Source organism: Diabrotica undecimpunctata, unplaced genomic scaffold (assembly GCF_040954645.1).
Source record: "Diabrotica undecimpunctata isolate CICGRU unplaced genomic scaffold, icDiaUnde3 ctg00000578.1, whole genome shotgun sequence".
Classification (NCBI taxonomy): domain Eukaryota; kingdom Metazoa; phylum Arthropoda; class Insecta; order Coleoptera; family Chrysomelidae; genus Diabrotica; species Diabrotica undecimpunctata.
Genome location: NW_027311891.1, coordinates 1,153,702 through 1,176,119, shown reverse-complemented (window position 1 = coordinate 1,176,119; position 22,418 = coordinate 1,153,702). Strand labels below are relative to the sequence as shown.

The window sequence follows — 22,418 nt, the reverse complement described above, 5'->3', positions numbered from 1 at the left end:
TAGTAAATAACTTGTCGAGCCACATAAGGACGAGCGTTGTCTTGCATGAATAAAAAATTAGGTCCAAGAAACAAGGCAAAAGGCATTACATGTTCGACAATAATGTTGTCTAAGTAATAATGGGCATTTATAGACCTCGTACGTATGGGGACCAACTCCGTACGAGCTTCAAAACAAATTCCCACCCAAAAAATTTTAGAGCCACCACTAAAAGGTACTTTAGGAGAGATATTGCAGCTGGCAAACCTTTCTCCTCGCCTTCGCCAGACACGCTCACGACCATCTGGAGCTTTTAGGCTTACTCTGGTCTCATCGGAGAAAAGAACACGTTTTCACTCATCAATGGTCCAATTTTGATGCAATCTTGCAAACTTCAATCCTTGAACACTGTGTTCTCTGGTAGCAAGGGTTTTTTGGCCGGTTTACTGTTGCTTAATTCTGCTTTATGTAAACGTTTTCTAACTGTTCGAGATATATCGCGAAATTTCGAACATCTGCTACTTCATTTTTTAGCAAATTGCTGGTGACTCTCCTATATCTGAGAGCACTTTGTCTCAAAAAACGATCATCAATTTGATTAGTGCAACGTTTTCGCCCTTGCCCTGGTCTTCGATGGCACGACCCTGTTTCATTATATCGCCTCACTTTGCGACTGATGCTGGAATGATGTCTTCCTAAAAAACCTGCAACGTAACGCATTGAATATCCTTCATCTAGGAGATTCTTTGGCGGTTCATTTTTTTATTTGATTTTTATGCAAATGTGAACTTATGTGATGAAAAATATCACAATAAAAAGCTTGTTTTCTCATAAGCACTTTGCTTTAATCGGCACTTATTATGAAAAGTTTAACTCACTTTTAGTCTAAAACGAAGTTTAATACAAATTATTGTTAAAACAAGACTATTATTAGCTTACATAACAACTGCTACTGTCTAACAAGGTCTATAGGCAACTTGTCGTACAGTAAATTATCAATAAATAAAGATTATTGAGAAAAATATGAGTGGTGCGTTAATTTTGTCCAGGAGTTTATATATCAATATAAATATATTTAAAATTGGTACTTGGAACACTCAAGGCACAACTCATAAGACAACGGAAATTTTAACTGAAATGACGAAGCAAAAAATGGACATCATAGTGCTACCTGAAAACAAAAAGAAAAGTCAAGGAAATGAACAGATTAAAGACTACATTTATATATGAGCAGGTGTAGAGAAACACGTACACGCTAAATCAGGGGTCTCAATTCTTATCACATTGTAAGGTATCGAAGCAATAATTGTTGGAGTATATGCGCCAACAAACGATTCAAATCAACAAGTTAAAGATTCCTTTTATAAAGAGTTATCAAACATTTGTGATAAAATAAAAAGTCATCAAGAAATAATACTATTAGGAGACCTAAATGCCAAAGTAGGTTTTCAAATAGACGATGACGTGGTGGGACGGCACGGAGAAATAGTTAAATATGGTTCAGGAGACAGCTTAATTGAGTTCTGTCAACTTTTTGGTTTAAAAATAATGAATACCCAATTTCAACATCATAAATACACTTGGTAACGACCTTCACTCCAACAGAAGCCGATCGTAGACTATATATTAAGGAGACAGAAATCAAAATTTAAGTGCTAAGACTGCAGAGTAAAAAGAGGTTATAACTGTGGGACAGATCATTACTTTCTTTTAGCTAATATTTTGGGCTTATTTAAATAATACTACAAACAGAACACCGAAAGTGATAAAAACAATACTACTCAGTACAAAATGGAGAGATATAAATTGCACCTTTTATTTAAAAAAAAAACAGTATTAAACATTTTTTTCAATGTAGATTAGAAAAGGAACTAAATGAGATGGAAAGAAATATGGATGTAGAACATGAATACAACAACCTCAAAACAAAAATAAAAAAAAAATTGCACAGAAGTACATCTAGCCTTCATCGTCCTAAAAAAGGCGTATGATACAGTTCCAAGACTTAAATTGTGGCAAGCTTTACAACAACTCGGCATTAGTCCATATCTTTTAGGAATAATCACAGAAGTATACAGGGATAACACTACTTACCTAAAAATCGGAAACAGACTATCAGAGCCAATAAAAGTAACTAAAGGACTAAGACAAGGATGCACTATGTCACCCTTACTGTTTAATTCACATATTGAGGCAGCCCTCCAAAATTGGAAAAACCACTGCCAGAGAATGGGAATCCCCATAGGAAATGACGTACTGTTCTTCCTGAACTTTGCGGATGACCAAGTCGTCCTAGCTGAAGATTCTTATGATCTAGAATTGATGATAGAGCGTCTATACAGAGGGGGGCTACAAGTCAGCATAAAGAAAACAGAATATTATTTAGTTATCAATTCAGATGCAAGGTTTGAAGTGTTGATAGACGAGGACCTGGACATCAAACAAGTGAAAAATTTTTAATATTTAGGTGCACTTATTGATAAGAATAGCTTGGGAGAAACCTTAAATTAATACCGAATTAATCAGGGACGTAAAATTGTAGGATGTTTGAACTCCTTATGGTGGAATCGCAACATTTCCAAAAGGAACAAAAAAAATAGGGAAAATCATGGTTGAATCAATTGTTTTTTATGGCTCTGAAGTATGGACAATTAACGCAGACCTGAAGAGAAGATTATTGGCAATTGAAATGGATTATTTGAGAAAAAGTGCTAGAACATCAAGGCTGGACAGAAAGACCAACGAATCTATAACAGAAACGGTCATTGATTGAATAGAAAGAAGAAGTTTAAACTGATTTGGACACCTATTGAGAATGCCTGACGAACGTTGGAAGCCTCAAAAACTTCACAGTTGGAAGCCCTTGGAAGAAGAAAAAAAGGTAGACCTCGACGCTCATGGAATGAAAGAATTAGAAGAGCGATGGAATCAAGAGGTTTAGAGGAGGAGCATGCCTTGGACCGGGAGGATTGGCGAAGGAAAACGGGAATACGGCGAGGCCGTCTCCAATAGGTATTGTATTAACAAGTTGGATCTTGTAATAAATATACTTTATACTATATACATATTATTATAAATAATTTTAAAAAAAACTCTGTATATATATATATATATATATATATATATATATATATATATATATATATATATATATATATATATATAAATTGTAGTAAATAGCCGTGCTTACCAATGTCAGTACTCATCACATTCCACGTTTCAATTTCAACTCAGGTTATTGATATTTGAGGCAAGAGTTTATATTAAATTACAAATTATTTATATTTTTGTAAAAAATTGTATGACTTTATTTATTAAGACTGTATTTATTAAATAAGGATAAATTACCTTGATATAACTTCGGAATTAAATTAAGCTACAAGAAAATGTAATAAGAAGTAAAAACTAAGTGTATATGACGAACAGAGTAGCACGGAGTTTAAAACAAGAATTAGATTACAAATAAACAATAAGGCTAATAATGACGTAGATAACGGAAAAAATATTAAAAATAAGAAACCAAAATCTTAGAGGTAGAGTAGGAAGAAAGGAAATAAGGGCGAGATATGGAATAGAAGAAATAAGCTCGTAGATAAAAAGAAGGAAAATAGAATGGAATTAACATATAGAAAGAATGGCAGAAAACAGAGTAGTGAGAATAACAGAAAACAGATCGTCAATGTAAAGAAGGGCAATAGGATATCCAAGGAAAAAGTAGTCCGATATCAGATGAGGCTAAAAACCAAAGTAAAACAGACATGAGCCTACCAATGGATCAAAAAGAAGAAAAAGATTCTGACAAAACAATATACAGTGTTTGACGTGTATACGGCCCTCTTGCGTATCATTTGGGGTTCGACATAAGGATTAATTAAACTAAAACTTCAATTATTTTAATTCTTTAATGATACCAATAGATAATATACAACTGTTAACTTACATTATAGCATTGATTATAAACCACACATCATGGGTATAATCAATAATTATAGCTAGCATACTTCTACACTAGAAATACTTCAAATATACATTCTTGTTATATTATTCACAATGCTTATCAAATTACTACGTAAAATTATTGTAGTGATAAGTTTTTGTAAATAAAAAAGAAAACAGAAATAGAATAAAAAAAAATAAAGACCTTGTATATCCTAATGCCCAAAGGAATTTTTATGCATCGCTATTGATACGACAAAACATTTGTTTTGTCAAACAATAACATTGGTACAAAAAATTTTCAATAAAGGTACACCTGCTTTAAATTTGAATAGAATTCTTTATAATGCAGTTTTTTTAGTTGCATTCACTGTGCATTCAAGTAACAAATAAAAATGAAACTAAATAACTGTAGAATTGATCAGTCGAACAATTCAACGAATGAAGGTATTTTCATGGAAATTCTATTACCGTGTTCTGACAGGCACGAAAGATCGACAGTTTGTACAGGAAGTTCAATTTTGGCCTTTAGGCAAAATACATACATGTGTATAAATGTGTATCTAAAACTTGAATATTGACTTTGCTTTCGCTGTAGCTGGTAATAAACATTGACAACACTGTATGTGCAATTTGTTCATCCGACTTGTTGTTTGTGTTTGCTCTTACACGTCGGCACCATTTGGTTAATTCAAAACAATGCTACGTTGACCATAATAAATATATACTTATGGCAGCTAAATTAAAGCGAGACAAGCAAGAATAAAGCAATGCCATGTTGCATAATAAACGGTTGGGGAAAAACGGAGTTAAAAATCGCTGTTAAAAATTGCATTTGGAAGAAGTACATTTCAAATATTCTTGTTTTATAACCTCTTACAGACTCATGAAGAAAATATATTGCATATACTATAAAGTTTATTCTTAAAAACACATTGTTCTTATTTGTGTGCCATGTGTTTACCGCACATTGACAGTTGTATACACTCTTTAATACATTTGTAGAGTGTCGTTTCCGACTCTTCGGAATATTGTGCTTACGTTTCTAATATTACACCCGTCCCCTCTGCTTCTCAGCTGCGAATGTTGCTTTCTTTCTAGGCCTCGACTATATCTTTCGGTCTAAGATTAATTTGGGAATATTATTTGCTTCCCCTAAGGATATGGCCAAGGTAAGATTTTTTCGGATCTACTCTGTATGAGTACAAGAAACCAATTCGCTAATGATTTCTGCTTAGTTGAGGAGACATGTCGTGGAATGCAAATTTTAGATTCCCCATGTCTCTATTAACATCTTTATCAACATCTGCTTTGCCTTGCAATTTTTAGAAGGCTCAGATTAAGGCAGAAATCTGAATTGTGTTTCGAAACTATTTTACGGATTTATTATCAGATGTCGCTATTGCGTCCGTTTCGAAGCCATTTTAGTGTTGCTTCTTAAAGACAGGAAAGATTTATTTTTCACGTTGAAACGCCTATGAATAGCTATTCTGATGAGCCTTATTAAGGCGAAATACGTGAAATCAAATCTTGACTGTCTTTTTTATTTTATGTAAGATTTTTTCTTTTCTTAAATATGTTAAGAAAATCTAGTTTGCAACTGTTGTTCTTAGAATTGCTTCATTCGTGGAATGTGAGGTTCATGGTACCCGCAAGAGTCTTTGCAAAATTCAGATTTCAAATGCTTTGTGCAATTTAGTAATCTAACCTTAAGAAACCACCTAAAAATAAAATGTTTTATTAAGGAAAGCATTTTTTCCGTTAATTAAAATGGTATCACAAAAAATGTAAGTGACAGAAATCCTCACCTTTCTTGTGAAAAATATACTCTAATTTTAGAAAAAGTTAATATTTCAGCAGGTATTTTGGGAAAGTATCTGCCGCATATAGTTGGACCTGTTTTCCCCAACGCTAACTAAACTGGTAAAGTGCATCTGGTGATGTTACATAACGAAATTAAGCCGTTAATTCTTAAAATTTTGGAAGATTTTTTTCCGTTTTTGGGTTCACTGGTGAACATAGACCTCCCGCACCTTTTGAGCACCCTGAATCCAGTTGTCATGTATGCGTTCGATTTCGTCTGACTACCTTGTTGGAAGACGTCCTCGATTACGATAAGCACCGTGTTTAGGTCTCTGTTTTGAAATTTTCTTGGTCCATCTTCCATCTCTGACTCTGGAAACATATCCTGCACAGTTCCAATTTGGCGTTGTAATTTTTTTACTGCGTCTGTCACACCAGTTATTCTCCTTACTATATAATTTGAAACTCTGTTTCTAAGAAGTATATTTAATACTGATCTCTCCATTGCTCTATATGCCTCTTGTATCTTATTGATGACTTTTCTTGTAAGCGTCAATGTTTCTGCTTCGTACGTTAGAACTGAAAGTACACATTAATTAAAGACCGTTCTTTTCAAGCACATGGGAATATCTGATCTAAAGACTTCCCTCAGTTTTCCGTGATATGCCTATGTTAAGCAAATATGGCTAAAATCGGCATCTTCTGAAAGATAATACAGATAAATTCGGCAATTTGGAAATAACACTTCAACAAGGTGGTGCTCATTCACACATTTATGATGTAATTAGACGTTACCTAGATGAAGAATATCGCGGTAGATATATTGGGCAACTTGGTTCGATAAAATGGCCAGCTTGGTCACCGGACCTCGTACCATTGAATTATTTTGTGTGGCGTTACTTAAAATCTAACGTTTACGCTTGAGTATCCGGTAGTATTGAAATTTTAAAACAATGAATTGTTGAAGAATATAGGGCAATTTAGCAATAGGATGCATTACTGTCAGGAAGTAGATAAAGTACATTTAGAACACTTAATATAAGACCTGGTTCTTAAATATTTAATAATTAAATGCAAAATTACAAGAGCATTTTTTAATTTACTAATTAATATCAGCTTTAAGCCAAACAAAATTAGTATGATTAAATAGGTATTTTTATTACATTTCAAAGGAGATGTTACTTGCCAGAAGTTCCGATTTAAAATTAACAGTCACAGTGGCTCTGTAACGTCATCTATGAATATTACGTCACCTATTATGACTAGTTGCGAAGGCTACGCCCGGTTTCCTCCCACCAAATTTCACTATTATAAGTATAACTGTTCAAAATATAAGAGAAGGGGACTTTTGGCTAGCACTGTATAATATACAGTTTAAAATCTGTACTATATATGTTTGAAATTTAAAAACCTCAAAGATTTTAAAAATATTCATATTTAAAATAAAATTATATACTTATTAAATTCTGCGATAATTTGGAAAATCTGACTTTGCATTTATTAGCTGAAAAGGCTGCCTTTAAATTTATTACCATATTAACGAAAGCAAGCCGGTAGGAATTGTTCGTAGTAAAAATTTAAAATGTATGCAAAAGTCTGGATCTCTCCAAATTGCATAAAATTTTTGTGTTAATGTGAGTTTCATGTAAGAGGTACAATTTTAAAACACGAAAAATTTAATATACACTTAAACTAAAGATAATAATTCTATACAATATTTTTGCAATAACTATATAGATATATATTTATGTCTAGCTTGCTGTATAAACAGACTATTAAGAAAAGAGAGAAAACAGTCAATTCTACTCAAAAAGAAGAAGAAAGAGAGTCTATTAAATTGATAATATGGAATAATATTATTGCATAATTCGAGGATTGGAACCATTTTATCCGGCATTGTAACTTTTAGTTCCGAAACAATTTTGAAATTATTATTTGTTTATAAAAATCCCGATTCAATTATTTTTTTGGTACATCCCTTAACAAAAATAATCTTACATATCAGTACGTAATGGATATGTATGTAATAAAATTTGTAGGTATTCCCATTTACTGCAAAAGAAAGGGTATTAAATCATATCTTTTAGTATAGCCCCTAAACGTTTTTGATGCCTAAAGAACTAGAGATCAAAAAAACGTTATTCAAGTTTCCCTTATGTCCTTTAGGAATACATATTCCACACAGATAACGCAGCCATTCAAAATTGAAAATCACCCGGCACACATCATATCAATGGAATATAACAATAATTTATACATATCCATTGTGCTGCTCAGAACAGGGGTGCATATATAAATTATATATATAGATAGGTTTTTCTCTTGCCATTTCCAAGTTCTTACCAACATGGTGGAATTCAAATTTCAATATTTACGTTTGCTATGATATACAGATATTACTCTTGATATGACAGACGTATTTTGCATATAAATGCTTTTTTATCACAACAGCACTTTTCCGAATACAATTCGTTAAATTATTTATACCATTCTTCTTTCTATTATCTAAAATTTGTGAAATGTTGAATGAAAATGAAATGCTCGGGCTTTAAATATTCAATATAAAGACAATAAAACGTTTGTATGCCTTCCTTTACAGTTTTGATTTTTTAAATGTGTTTATGAAAAAAGGTGCCGCCTTATATGTTTCATTTTAAGCTTATTAGCATATTAGTGAAGAATTATTGGTTATATAAGCGAAATAAAAATTCTTTTAAATTTTGTTCATATTTCAATTCTGTTTTATCTCTAATATATATTATTATTTTGAGTTTGAACTCATATTTTACTGTTTGAATAAAAAAACTATATTAACATCAAACAACTTTTTCAGATACAAATATCAGATTCTTCTATACTGCATTAGTATTAGAGTTATGAACTTCAGTAATGTATATTGGCATGTCCAGACTATTGCTAGTTATTTATACTTTCTAGTTTGATGATTTTCAATTATTTCCAACACTACATACTGACATTGTTAACGCATTTTCGAATACAAGCGAAGTCATAGCATTAACTTTAGATATCCAAAGTGCCTTCGACACTGTACAAAGACCTCTAGTTCTAAGAAAATTGACGGAATATAATTTAACTGGTAACATTTATTTATTTTTAAAAATTTTTTTTGACAAGTCGATATTTTAGAGTATTAACAAATGGAAAAATATCAAAACCACACGCTTTGGACAACGGTTTGCCTCAGGGCTCAGTTTTAAGCACTACCTTATTTTTACCTAGCATGAATGACCTTTCCTCATATATAGAACCACCAGTCAGGTACTCGATATATGCTGATGATATTACATTATACTGCCAAGGCAGAGTCACAGCTACCACTAGCACTTTGCTACAAAACGCAATAAACAAAATAGACACCTGGTCTACGCGTGCGGGATTTGTGATTTCAGCTCCTAAATCCAAAGTAATTCACTTTGGATTTAGGAAACATATTCAGAAACTTAAAGGAAACTGTATCCAAAGAATCAATTTACTTAAATCTCTTGCTAGCTTCTCTTGGGGAGCTGACGAAGAATTTCTTCTTAAAATATATGGAGCGTTAATTTGCACTAAGCTAGATTATCGCAGTATTCTTTATATGACATCTAGTAGCTCCCTTCTAAAGTCTCTAAACACGATTCAAAATACATCCCTACGACTATGCCTCGGTGCTTTCAAATCAAGCCCCGCTGAAAGTGTGTGCGTTGAATCTTCAGAGCCACCACTATATCTAAGAAGGCAGCAGCTTCTACTTTCATACTTTGTAAGAATATCAGCAAACCCAAGTAACCCGGTATAAAATCTAATCAATCCCATAGAACCTCCCCCAGCAAACGCTTCCAATCAGTCGGTCACATTACCACAAATATTATCTCCTTATTAGATTCCATCAACCTTTCCAATACTACTTCTATTTATACCCCCAATACAGCTCCATGGATGCACAGTCTTCCAATATTCAATACTGATTTATGCATATTCGACAAACCAGAAACCCCAAACTCAATCCTTAGAAAATCCTTCCAAAACATTCTTAACTTAACACAATTTGATGAAATTTTATACACCGATGCGTCCAAGAATAAAGACTGTTGTGGCTCCGCTGTGTCCACACTGACGACGACAATAAGCTCTGTGCGATTGCCTAAAAGTTGTAGTATCTATACCGCAGAATTATATGGAATACTCCAAACATTAAAGGCTTCAATCCATCCTACTTCAAATAAAAGCATAAAAATCGCCATTTGCACTGATTCTCTTTCCTCGATTTATTCCATAAGATGCATTTTCTCGAAAAACCCACTAGTCCAGGAAATCCACACCATGTGTAACCAACTATATTCTGCTAACATAAAAGTCATAACGATCTGGACTCCATCTCATGTTGGTATATTGGGAAACGAAAAAGCAGACCAAGCCGCTAAAGCAGCATGTTCTTCTGAAATAGCCTTCAAAGAGGTCCAACTCCATACGGATCTTAAAATATTGATAAAACAAAAAATCCTCAGCTCATGGGCGGACCTGTGGAGTAAAAAAAAACTAAGCTGCATGACGTTCAACCCAACTTATCTCGCGTCAATATCTCCTCTATGAACAGGAAAGAAAAATCAATTATTCACCGACTACAAATAGGGCATACACGTCTCACACATGGATACCTTATGGCATCAGAAAACCCTTCAGTATGCCACTACTGTAATAGCGTCCTTTCCATCAAACACGTGATAGTGGACTGCTGCCAGTATGATTCTTCCAGAAACAAGCACAGCCTAAAAGGAAATCTAAAAGACATTCTCAGTGTTCCAAACCGTTTTGACAGTGTTCTTAGATTTGTAAAAGAAACAAGTGTAATTCAGCTAATATAAACAGTGCATAGTGATAAGCTTTATTGTTTAACCTTTTTATAAAAAAAAAATGTTCATATCAAATTCTTGTACCTATATAAAATATGTATAATGTTGTAAACTGTACCCGTGTCAATGACCATAAGCTGTCGAAACACGTTAATTTTAAATAAAATGAAAAAAAAAAAAAAAAAAAAAAAAAAAAAAAAAAAAAAAAACTGCATTTTTACTGCATTTTTTTCTGGACTTTGTTTAGCGCTTAAGTTTATATATATATATATATATATATATATATATATATATATATATATATATATATATATATATATATATATATAATATCTATATAGGATAACCTTTATTTTGGTCCAATAACTTTTATACTATCTTATGTAAATATAAAGTTATTTAACAAAGTAACATCATTGTAAGTGCAAATTTTGAAAAACTTGGTAAAAAAAACGTGGCTACCAATGTTACAATATTAAAAAATTTTAATATTAATGAATATTTTTATAAAAACATTGCAACATTGTATATGATGATTTTCTTGAAAAATTTATTAAATTTTTATAACTTTATTGTAAGTTGTGAAACAAGAAAGCAAGGTAGTGGAATATTACTATTTATCAATTTACTGGGCTCTTCTAATCAGGAAAAAGACAGACAAGACGTAAATCCTTTATTATTAACTGCTGAGCATGGTGAGCATGCCTTAAATCTTAAAAATTCGCGTAAAAATACTAGTTTGGAATTTTAAACAAAAATAATAACACCTTTTACGATGGAATTAACTACTACTGATAAAAATAAGGTACCAAAAAATGTTTACAGGGCATAACACACTCAAGATACATCGACAGTGAAAACTTCTACAAGCACCAAAGATATAAGTTCATCATTAAATACGTCTGTGAAGAAAAAACAATACCCAAAGAAGAAAAATCTGGGAAGAGGGAGACAAAGAGATTTAAGTGTTTGGAAAGTGAAGAAACTGTGGAACTAATAATATACTAGTAAAACTTGAAAATTACCGAAAATGAGAAAAGTGGGACCTAAATTTAATGATAGATATAACAGAAAATGTAAATCGAAATGATCTGAAAATAAAAGACTCAATTTATTTAATAATTTTTGGGAAATGGCTGATCATGACAAACAGAGACTAATATTTATGTAGATTATATTCTCAGGGAACATATTTTTTCCTAATATATATTTTAGGAAAGCTTTCATTTGTTACAACATGGGATTTTTTTACTCACCATTAATCTTGTCAGTGTTTCTTGTGAAAATGTGTACGCAATATAATATTATTTTAGGTTAATGTTAGCTTGCTTATGTCAACGCTTGTTATAAAAATTAGAGGACACGCATGAAGTGATTCTCTGACTGAGTGCATTCATTTGCAATAAAACTTTGTCTTGAGTAACGACAATGTTGATTTGACCAATACCTATGGCATAATACGTAATTACAACTTAAATAAAACAGATTTTACAAAACAGATGAAATATATGGCTAATAATTCTATTAATTTATAATTTTCTGTTACAGGTAAGTGACTACAACGCTTTGGAAAACCATCTTGTAAGTAGTGAGTTTGTTTCAAAATATATTTAATACTCATTATAAATAATATATTAGGTCAATTACTTGATTTCTTAGTAACCTGAAAAAAAAACTGCTAAATAAAAATGAATTTATGTTATGCAATCTACTGCAAACGTATTCATTTTCAAAAATTTATTACGTGAAAACAAAAGTTGATTCCAGGATATTTTATATTGAGAAATTTTTTTTTTAATTTAATTTAACGTACTTGTGACAGCTTCGGCCATTAGCCCGAGGCACTGTGGATACAATTCTATATTAAGGTACAATTACATATTATAATATACTATAGTTACATATTATTTAGTAAGTTTTCTAGCTTCAGGAACTGGATAGCTGTGATGACTTGATTCTGGTTCGATAATATATCTGTGATGTCGCCCTTCATGCCCAGTTCTTGGCGTCGTTTATTGTAATGAGGACATCCACAAGGATGTGTAGAACGCTTAGTGGAGATTGGCAATAGAGACAGATTGGCTTAGGTATAGAATTCATTAGGTGACCATGTGTAAATATGTTGTGACCGATACGTAATCTTCTAGCAACAACCATCTCATTTCTAGTTATACCAGGGATAACGAACCGCTCAATCGTCTGATCTATTTGGTGTAAAAATGTAGTGGATCGTTTCCAATGATTCTGCCAGTAATTTCGTACGAGTTTCTTAATACTAGTTTTTAGGTCACTGGCAATTTGTATATTATCTGGTGTACAATTGGATACAGCAGCTTCTTTGGCAAAGCGATCGGCGTTGTCGTTACCCATAATACCGATGTGGGAGGGAATCCATATGATAGTGATATGGATGTCGTGGATGATAAGATTTTGGTAAGTGTCATATATTTTTTCTACAAGAGGGTGATTAGTAAATAGATTATTGATGGATTGGACAGATGCAAGGAAGTCTGTACAGATGGCAATGGTTGATTGGGTGCTGTACAGAGTTTGAAGGCTTGGTAAATAGCATACAGTTTACCAGTGTGAACGCTGCATGTGGCAGGTATTTGACATGAACTAACGACTGTTTCCGTAGTGGTAACCGCACAACCAACTCCCGTTTTGCTCTTTGATGCGTCAGTATAGAGTACCCGATCGAATTTCTTAAAATTAAGAATTTCTAGTAAGGATTTCTTAAACAAATCCTGGTTGGTTTCTGCCTTACTAAACTTTTTAAGTGACACATTAGATTTCGGTGAAGTTTTGGTCCAAGGAGAATTCTGCGGGATCGGGAGAGGGTTAGTTAGGGATAAATTTATATGTGGTATTAAAGTTGGAAGTAGGAGGGCGATAGTGTGTATGCGTGGATCAGGAGGGTGAGTACTAGTATAGTTGGGTAATGTCAACAGTGTGTGTACTGAATTAGAAAGGTTACCTGAAGTAGAGGCTGCATAAGAAAGGAGGAGATATTGGCGCCTAAAAAAGTAAAAATAAGTAATCCCACTTAATATAATGAAGAAAGAATTAAGTAGAATTTTAACTGTTAAACTAAAAACAAGTGGTTTTGATTACTTGCTTGAGTCGTAGCACATCAAACAATGGACTGTGTTTGAGGCACACAAAATGAACTAGGCCGAGGTGCTCAGAATCGGAAGCGATGTCAGCGTGTCTCTTTGAATAATTCTTATTAGCACATAAACAAAAGAATCATTAATAAATGAAAAGACTAATACGTTTTTTGTATACACTTATGACAAATCAAACAATGGATGAGAAAAGTATTTTTGAAGTTTGTAAAAATTAATTTCCTATCTTACAAAGCCATCCTTAGAGCTATGGTTAAGTTTTAAAAAGCACCATTTGGTGGAAAAATATACAACATTCCTTTTTGTTATGAAAGTCAAGTTACAAAAACTTCTTCGAAAAAGCATATAAAAGACAAAACATGAAACTCCACAAAAACACATTTGTTTATGTTAAAGGTGTAAGAATAAACTTAAAAGGTATGATATATACCCGTAGTATACAAATAATGGCATACGCTGATGATATCGTCATAATTAGAAGAACCCAAAATGAAGCAGTGGAGGCTTTTACACGTATCAAAATTGCCGCAGAAAACATCGGACTTCTGATTAACATCCAGAAAACTAAATATATGCCGGCCATATCAAGCATTCAACAAAATAACTTAGACGTGTAACACGAAACGATAGAAATGGTAGAAGAATTCTGCTACTTAGGATCACTGGTAGACTACAAAAATAACACATCCAACGATATAAAAAAAAGAATATGCGTGGCTAATCACTGTTATTTTGGCCTGGGCCCTCAACTGAGAGCGAAAAGTATGTCAATAGCAACAAAGTGCAAACATTATAAAACAATAATACGCCCAGTGCTCACATACTGATCGGAAACATGGGCAATAATGACCCGAGATGAAGAGTTACTGCGAGTCTTTGAAAGAAAAGTATTGAGGACCATATATGGCTGAGTAAACGAACAGGGTCTGTGGAGAAGGCGATATAACTTCGAACTCTATAGACTTTTTGGTGATGCAGATATTGTGAAGACCATCAAAATAAACTGCCTAAGGTGGGAGGGCCACGTTATGCGGATGGATGAGAGTGATCCCACTAAAATAACTATGCTAAACAGGCCGGTCGTAAGAAGAAGAACGGAGCGACCTAAACTCAGATATCTAGGCCAAGGCTCACGAAGGGCTGTAGCGCCAACTGATGATGAAAGGTGTAAGAACACGACCAGTTGGTTGGAGTTGAAGCGGCAGTTAACATTTATATGATTTGACCTCAATTTAATTTCATCGAAAAATAAATAGAGAAACTCTAGAGATATAAACTGGTTAGGATATAGAGAATCTCTCAGTAGAAATCTCGGGGAAAGTGCAAACTTGTTAAAGGCGTAGATGCTATAAATCTGGAAGCAGATCCCGGAGTGTTTAACAAGTCGACGTTGTTCGAATAATTTCAAGATATCTTCTGTCATCTATTTATTTTTCTCGAATAAGTTACTTCTGTAATCATTGTTCGTGAAGATTTTGTAAGCATTTTTTTTAGATTCATCTTTTATGTCGTCAAAGTTAGTTATATTGATTTTTGGTTTTTGTCGTTGGATTTATTTTAACCTTAGTTTAATATCTGTCACAATAGGTTAGGTCCAATATCTGCTCTTGGTAGTGACTTTTCTGAAGGCATATCGGAAGCCCTCACTTAAAAGTAAAAAATCTGTTTGGTTTCTTAAAGACTCAGGGTTGCTGCCTTCATCAAATGGATATTCCAAGTTTATAGTCGTCGCTTGGATAGTTTATACTAGGTGTTTGTAATGTCGTTGTCTTTACAAAATTCATACAATCTCTGTTCTTGATCGTAAGGTTGTCTAACACCTACAGTTACCTACAGTTTGATTTCATCGAGATTTTCCAATTTTTACATTGAAGTTACCTTTAATATATACAATGTAAAATTTCAACTGTACATAAAATATATAATTTAGAATATCCAATGCGGTTTCAAGAGACTTAAACATTGTAAGGCGTTTGAATTGCTTTTCGTGGCCAGTATGAAAAAGTGATGTGCGTAGTTATTTTATAGAACTTCTCACTAGGTACTCTATTTTCCGCTTGATAACTACCAATAAGGTTTAATTGTCTATTCTTGAATCATGGCTATTTTATAAGTCCGTCTCTTCTTTTATTTTTTGTGCTTCTAATACATGTTATAGTTGTACGTGCTCTAGGTATTCTCCCTGACCGATTTTATGGACATCCATCTATGCAGTTTATAAAAAAAAAGGGGTGTGGCAGTCCAGTGGGACTGCCGATAGAAGTTATACTTCTATACACGCGTTCGTCGTTACAAATTTATATGGGAGTCAATCTGTACAATCATTATAATGTATATGTCATTTATGTAATGCTATAGGTAAGAGAGAGCAGAAAGAGAAAAAGAATTAGGTATACAGGTATATTGTGCATCGTTTGCTGTATATAAACATTTGACCTGTAATAGGAGTATAGAAGTAAATAAGGGATTGAATCAATATTTTGATGAAAATATATATTTTTATTTTTATATGTGTATAAAAGGAATTGAATTAAAAAAAAATTTTACACGTGCTCTTCAGTAAAATTCATTATTTATTTTGTTATTAATATAAAAATACAATACAAATACACTGCAACATAATTCAATATAATAATACAATACAAATTAAAATGCAATATTCATAAGTATTTTACATGTTTAACCCATTCGCTGCCATGTGCCAAATCTGGAACAAGTTAGTTTCGCTGCTGGTTACAAGATGTAACAACTGTTGGTCTTAAATCTGATAAACCATTTGTGTTCGGTAGTGTCAAAAGAACACGTGCATACTGAATTTACCCACTGGTTTCGTGTAAGTGGCTTTTGTTGTGTGATTCATATCAAAATTTCAAGGAAGGTGCAATTGTATAACCTCTAGCTTGATTATAGCTATCTTCTGTTGTGAAATATAGCGATCGGGGTAAGTTTTAGTAATAATATACGCTTATACAATATATCTGTGTCGTTTTAATGCTTAACCTCAAATTGAATATACCGAGTAACCTCTAGTTTTTGTACGTTCCAAAAATGGAACTTGGCTGTATATGTTGCTAATTGAGGTTTTCCTTTTTAGTTTGGAATTATGGATGTGAAAAAATTTTATGGAAAGAACACGAGTTGTTCAGCTGATACTCTGAACAATCTAATCGATGACCTACATGAGAAGCAGTTTGATTCTGAAAACATCTACATTTATCTTCCAGCGGAAGATTCTGATGGAGATTCTCAATCATCGGATGATGTGAATTTCAATGATTTTTCTGATAAGTTTTCATCAGAGATACTGAACGCCCAGCTAAAGCAACATTTTACAATGTTAGACAAAAGAGGCTGAAGATATGTTCTCGACGAGCGATGATGAACTTCAATGAATAAGGCTCAATCAAATAGACAAAACGAGTAAAAAAGAGGTGACTTGTTCCAAGATAAACATCGAGAAAATATCTCACTTCCAAATCGAAATATTGCTCACTGTGAAAGTGCAATCGATTTCTTTACACTTTTTTGATGTGAGAATGTCTTTGAATGCATAAAAGACACCCGACACACAAATGCAAACACATCATTTTAGGTTACGATTGAAGAACTCAAAGTATTCTTTGTAGTCCTACTGATTTACGGTTATTCTCAAAGGACCAGAAAAGATATGTACTGGAGTTTGGATTTGAATCTCAGAAACGAAGCAATAGGTTTTAAGAAATTTTGCAAAATTTACATTTTTCAGATAACACTCAGCTACAGAAAAATGATAAATTTTCTAAAATAAGACCACTCATGGAACCTTTAAATAATTTATTTATAAAATATGTGCCGGTTGGTGAAACCATATCACTATCTGTTGATGAATCCGTGGTACCGTACTACAGCCATCATAGCTGTAAACAGCGTATTCAAGGAAAACCTATTAGATATGGGTTTAAATTTTTGTCTGAGAATGTATCAAATACGGTTTGGATGTGGATTGTACATTTGGATGCGTTATTTGTAAAATTAATGTATATCCTATTAATCGTTTCAAATCTTTTGATGAAAAAAATATATAGATCCTCTCAAAATGTTATCATTTTTTTATCAGTAAATGTTTAAGTTTAAATTGACGTTGATGTTTTTTTATATAGTTACGGCCATGTTCCAAAATTGGAACAAAAAAATTTTTAGACATAGGACTATTGTAAAAAGTTTTAGAATTTTTTAAATATTTTTCTATAAGTTCAGAACACAAAATTGACCTGCAGGTGCTATAAAATTTAAAAAACGAAGTTTGGCAGCGAATGGGTTAATTTACCATGATAACAATATTCGTAAAAAAAATATTGTTTAGTAATACAAATGTCAGACAAATACAATATTTAATTGTTGTTTGTTGTGTATATAAATACACATTTGAACTTTCTTGAGATATTTACAAGTTTTAATTTATAATTTGACATGCCTAACGAGGCTTGTTACTTCCGTGCAAATTTCCGATTCACTCCCGTGCAAATTTCCAAAGTCGAACGCGCGTATAGAAGTATAAATTCAAAAACCAACAACTCGGACATTTTCATTTTATTTTAAAATTTAGCATTTTTGCGTATATTACATATATTTAATAAAATGAACGTGGAGTTTTTTACATATTTCAAAAATAAAAAAGTAAATTCTTATTGGGATTCGAACTCACAGACACCAGCGTATAAACCAAACACGTAAAACATTCGCCAATTAGACATGACAAAAACTTATTTCAAAATTGACAGTTCTCGGTCATACAGTGATTTATTGAAATTATTATTTTGAAATAGAAAAGACTAAAATAATTATGAACATTTAATAAATAATACAAAACATATCACATAAATAATAATATTAATAAATATTACATTATATATATATACATATATATGTATATATAATATTATATATACTATATATATATATATATATATATATATATATATATATATATATATAATATTAAATATACAAAAGGAAAATTTTTATTTTCGAGAGAGGAAGAGAGAGAAAATATATCTTCTGTCTCTCTCGTACTCATTATCTTACATATGTAATGATTTCACCGATTCACTCCCGTACAAATTTCCAACGTGGAGCGCGCGTATAGAAGTATAACTTCAAAAATTTTACAAAACTGTTTTAAATTAATTTTTTTAATATCCTTGGCATAGCCGATTGACCAGACTATTTTGAAATTTATCTTAAGTTGTTGGTTTATTTAATTTTTTACCTTTTATGTTTACTTATGTTCACAATAAAAACAAAAGTATCTCTTTCCAATATCCCTGTACGCTTCGAAAGCTACTATTTTATGAATAAGGGATAATCAAACAATAATTTAATTATTCAGAACTGCTGCTATATCTTCGTGTAATTAAGCTCAAAATTGCAGCTCACTAGCACAATAAGGTCCCTCAGATATCATTATGATTAAACGATAACTCATTCCAATACCCGGGATAATAAACTATTAATATAATGAATTTATTCCTGCAGGAATTTATATTAGGGACTTAATGTATTTCCCAATAGAGGACACGGGATTTATGGTATTTTCTTTAAAACATTAAGCCTGAGTTATTGGATGGTAAAAAGGTTAATTAATACTTTGAAAATGGTTTATAAATCTAAGCACGTGTACATTTACTTAAGTTAAACTCGTTAAGTGCTTTTAAGATAATAAATCCAAAAAAGTTCATATCAATTTGTTTATCTTGAAAGTTTCCACTTCGAAATTTTTTCCACAGAATTTACACTTCGAAAGTTATTCTGAAAATACAAATTGTACAACTTATTATTTAGTTACTCGATAATATAAAAATTTTAATAATTTAATTTTATCTGCCTGAGTCACAATGATGATTTAGACATAAATTATACATTTTAAAGTAGACGATTTTTAAATGATATTGTCAATAATTTTGAGTTGCTTTTATGGCACGACTTTATTAAAAGATAGTTCATTCAATTACATGAAATTGACTTCAATTTAAGAATACCTGTCCGAAAAAATTATAGCATAGAATTAATTTGCTTTTAAAAAGATCAACACATCAAATCATTTTAATAAAATTCTCTCGTTAATAATCTCATTATAAACCATAAGAAATCCGGGAAAAAAAACTTATGATACGATATACACTCCGTTCGCTGTATCTTTGCACATCATAGTTGTACGAATTAAATCAAAGCGTTTAAATCAAACGTAAGTCTTTTCTAGATTCATCAAATAATTAGGAAATGTTTAATGTCCCGTTAAACGTATTTATAGTGATTGTTTTTGTTTATTTATCGTACTGGATGTTAAAAACTCATTATAGAGTTTTTTTGAACGTAATTTTGAGTTTTCTACATATTCAACGTTAATATGATTATTGGAAGAAATGCTCTATTTGAAATATTGTAGTCGAGAAAGATAGACCCAAAACAAAATATCAAAATTATTTATATTTCCTTCACTTTCAGAATTCGAGCTATCTCCAGGATTTATTATGATGGGTTGAATATCAATATCAACTATATTTTGCTCTCGGACACACCACTTTTTAATAATTTTATGAGTATGTCTTACACATTTTCCCCAAATGTCTCCATTACATTAATTAAGCGCCTCTTTCCACATATTTATAACAGCACTATCAGAATAGCCGTCCCTACCAATATGCTTATTGTAATATGACTTGCAATTTGCCCAAATTAATTCAATAGCGTTGAATTCGCAAGGATAAAGAGGTAGTCTCAACACTTCATGACCATGCTCTCTTAGTAACTCATCAATAACATACACATTTTCTGTTTTATTCATTTTTGCAACTTGTAATAATTTAGGTTTTGTAAATTTTGGGTCAAATTGGATGTTATTTGTTGTCAGCCAGGTAACAATTTCATCTTTCTTTGAAGCAGTGGTAGGTTGCTTTTCTAAAAGAACACTATGCTATGGAGCATTATCCATTACAATCAACGATGGTTCTTCTAAATTGGGAATTACTTGTGTCCTTATCCACTTAGTAAAAATGTCGTTGTTCGTTTCTCCATGGTAATCAATATGTTTAGACTAAGAACAAAACAATAAACTTGCTTCAGAAACAAATCCTTTAGAAGAACCAGCGTGAACAATTATGAAACGTTTACCATCAAAACCTTCTGGTTTACGTACACTTTTGCTACTAGTGTCTTGCCAGGAAGTTGTTTTATTTCCTTTTGAATAAATCCATGTTTCATTCAAAAAACAAGTTCTCTTGGATGCACACTTTTCAGGTTTTCAAAGTACTAAGGAAAGAATTTTGCTCTTAAAGCAGCAATATTGGTTAGTTCGAATAATGATCGTCGATTGTCATCCTCTTTATATTTAATTCCTATATATCTTAGTACAATTCTCAAGGATGTTTTTCTCATAGTAACAACTTCTTTTTTCTCTAATTCACATTTTAAACTTTGTAGACTAACATGCTTTTCTAAAAAAAAAAAACTGGTAATAATAGTGAAACTTTATTTTAGAAGTGTTAATGTGAGACATCTATTGGCTGGGGTATAAAGCAGATCGTTTTTATTTTGTACAATATCAACTTATACTTACTTTGTAGGTACATATTGTACACAGTGTTTCGTATTGCCATTTTAGTTCCTTCAGGCAGATCAGTTGTCTTGCTTTTACGACGACGTCTACTTTTGCCTGGACTTGAAAGGACAAGATTGCATTCTTTTCGTTTTTTAATTGTACATACTGTACGCCGTGATATTTTCAGGGCAGCAGCTACCCTCTTAAATTAAAAACAATTTCATAATAGGTAAATTATTAAACAACATACAATTCATTACAATACCTCTTGAACACAAGCCAAAGGTGCCAATAAGGGTCCTCCGTTCCTTTTTTCCAACTCAAAATATTCATACAAATTCAGCACGAATTTCTGAGATTGAGAATTAAATGTATTCCAGGCATATTCTAAAAATAAAAACCTTGAAAAAATATTCTGTTTTATATTTGTTTGATATTTATGACACAATAATGTTTTATATCGATCCGTTAGACAGAGTTTTAGCCAGATTCAAAAATAATACGTCAAGTTAAAGGTAAGAAAATTTAAATGCAAAATTTATACTTACATAAAGGAATCCAACACTAAGTGAACAGTTAGTCGTTATAACAACTCTTTTTGAGAAAATTTGTAGACTCAAGGCACGAAAATGTAATGGAAAATTAAACAATATGAATATAATTTTTGTAAACACCACAACGCTATGAAGTTGACAATAAGCAGGTTCAATGATGAGAATTTATCACAGACTGTTGTTATATTACTGTCTTTGTCTGATGTATTATTAAATGTTGGACAAGCGGCTTAATTTTAACATTTTATATTCTGTGAGTAGAAATGAGACAAAATTTAAAAATAGTTCGTGAATAATTTCATACATGTGCAAAGATACAGCGAACGAACTGTAAATATTTGGACTTATATTTAGTTTATTCCTAATATTAATATCAAATTCTAATTTTATATATACTTTAGAATCTAAGTGATATATTCACGATATCGAATTGACTTGCTTACATATGTTGGTATTTTCTTTTTAGTGAGATGTTGTTTTTATAATTCTAATTAGGTTCTATTAAATTTTACCGAGAAATTAGCGATTCAGTTGGTTTTATTTCGAAAATAATTACATAATTTTAATTTTTACTTTTTACCATCATATG

The 22,418-nt window shown here is 31.9% G+C and overlaps 1 long non-coding RNA gene across 1 annotated transcript; it reads right to left on the bottom strand.

Moving 5' to 3' along the window:
* Window positions 1–21,265: 21,265 nt before the first annotated feature.
* Window positions 21,266–22,112, bottom strand: LOC140431159 (uncharacterized). The gene is made up of 3 exons (XR_011949633.1): window positions 21,824–22,112; window positions 21,541–21,662; window positions 21,266–21,477 (listed from the first exon to the last, which is right to left on the bottom strand). It is a non-coding gene; the product is annotated as an uncharacterized lncRNA (long non-coding RNA).
* Between the last annotated feature and the right edge of the window lie 306 nt (window positions 22,113–22,418).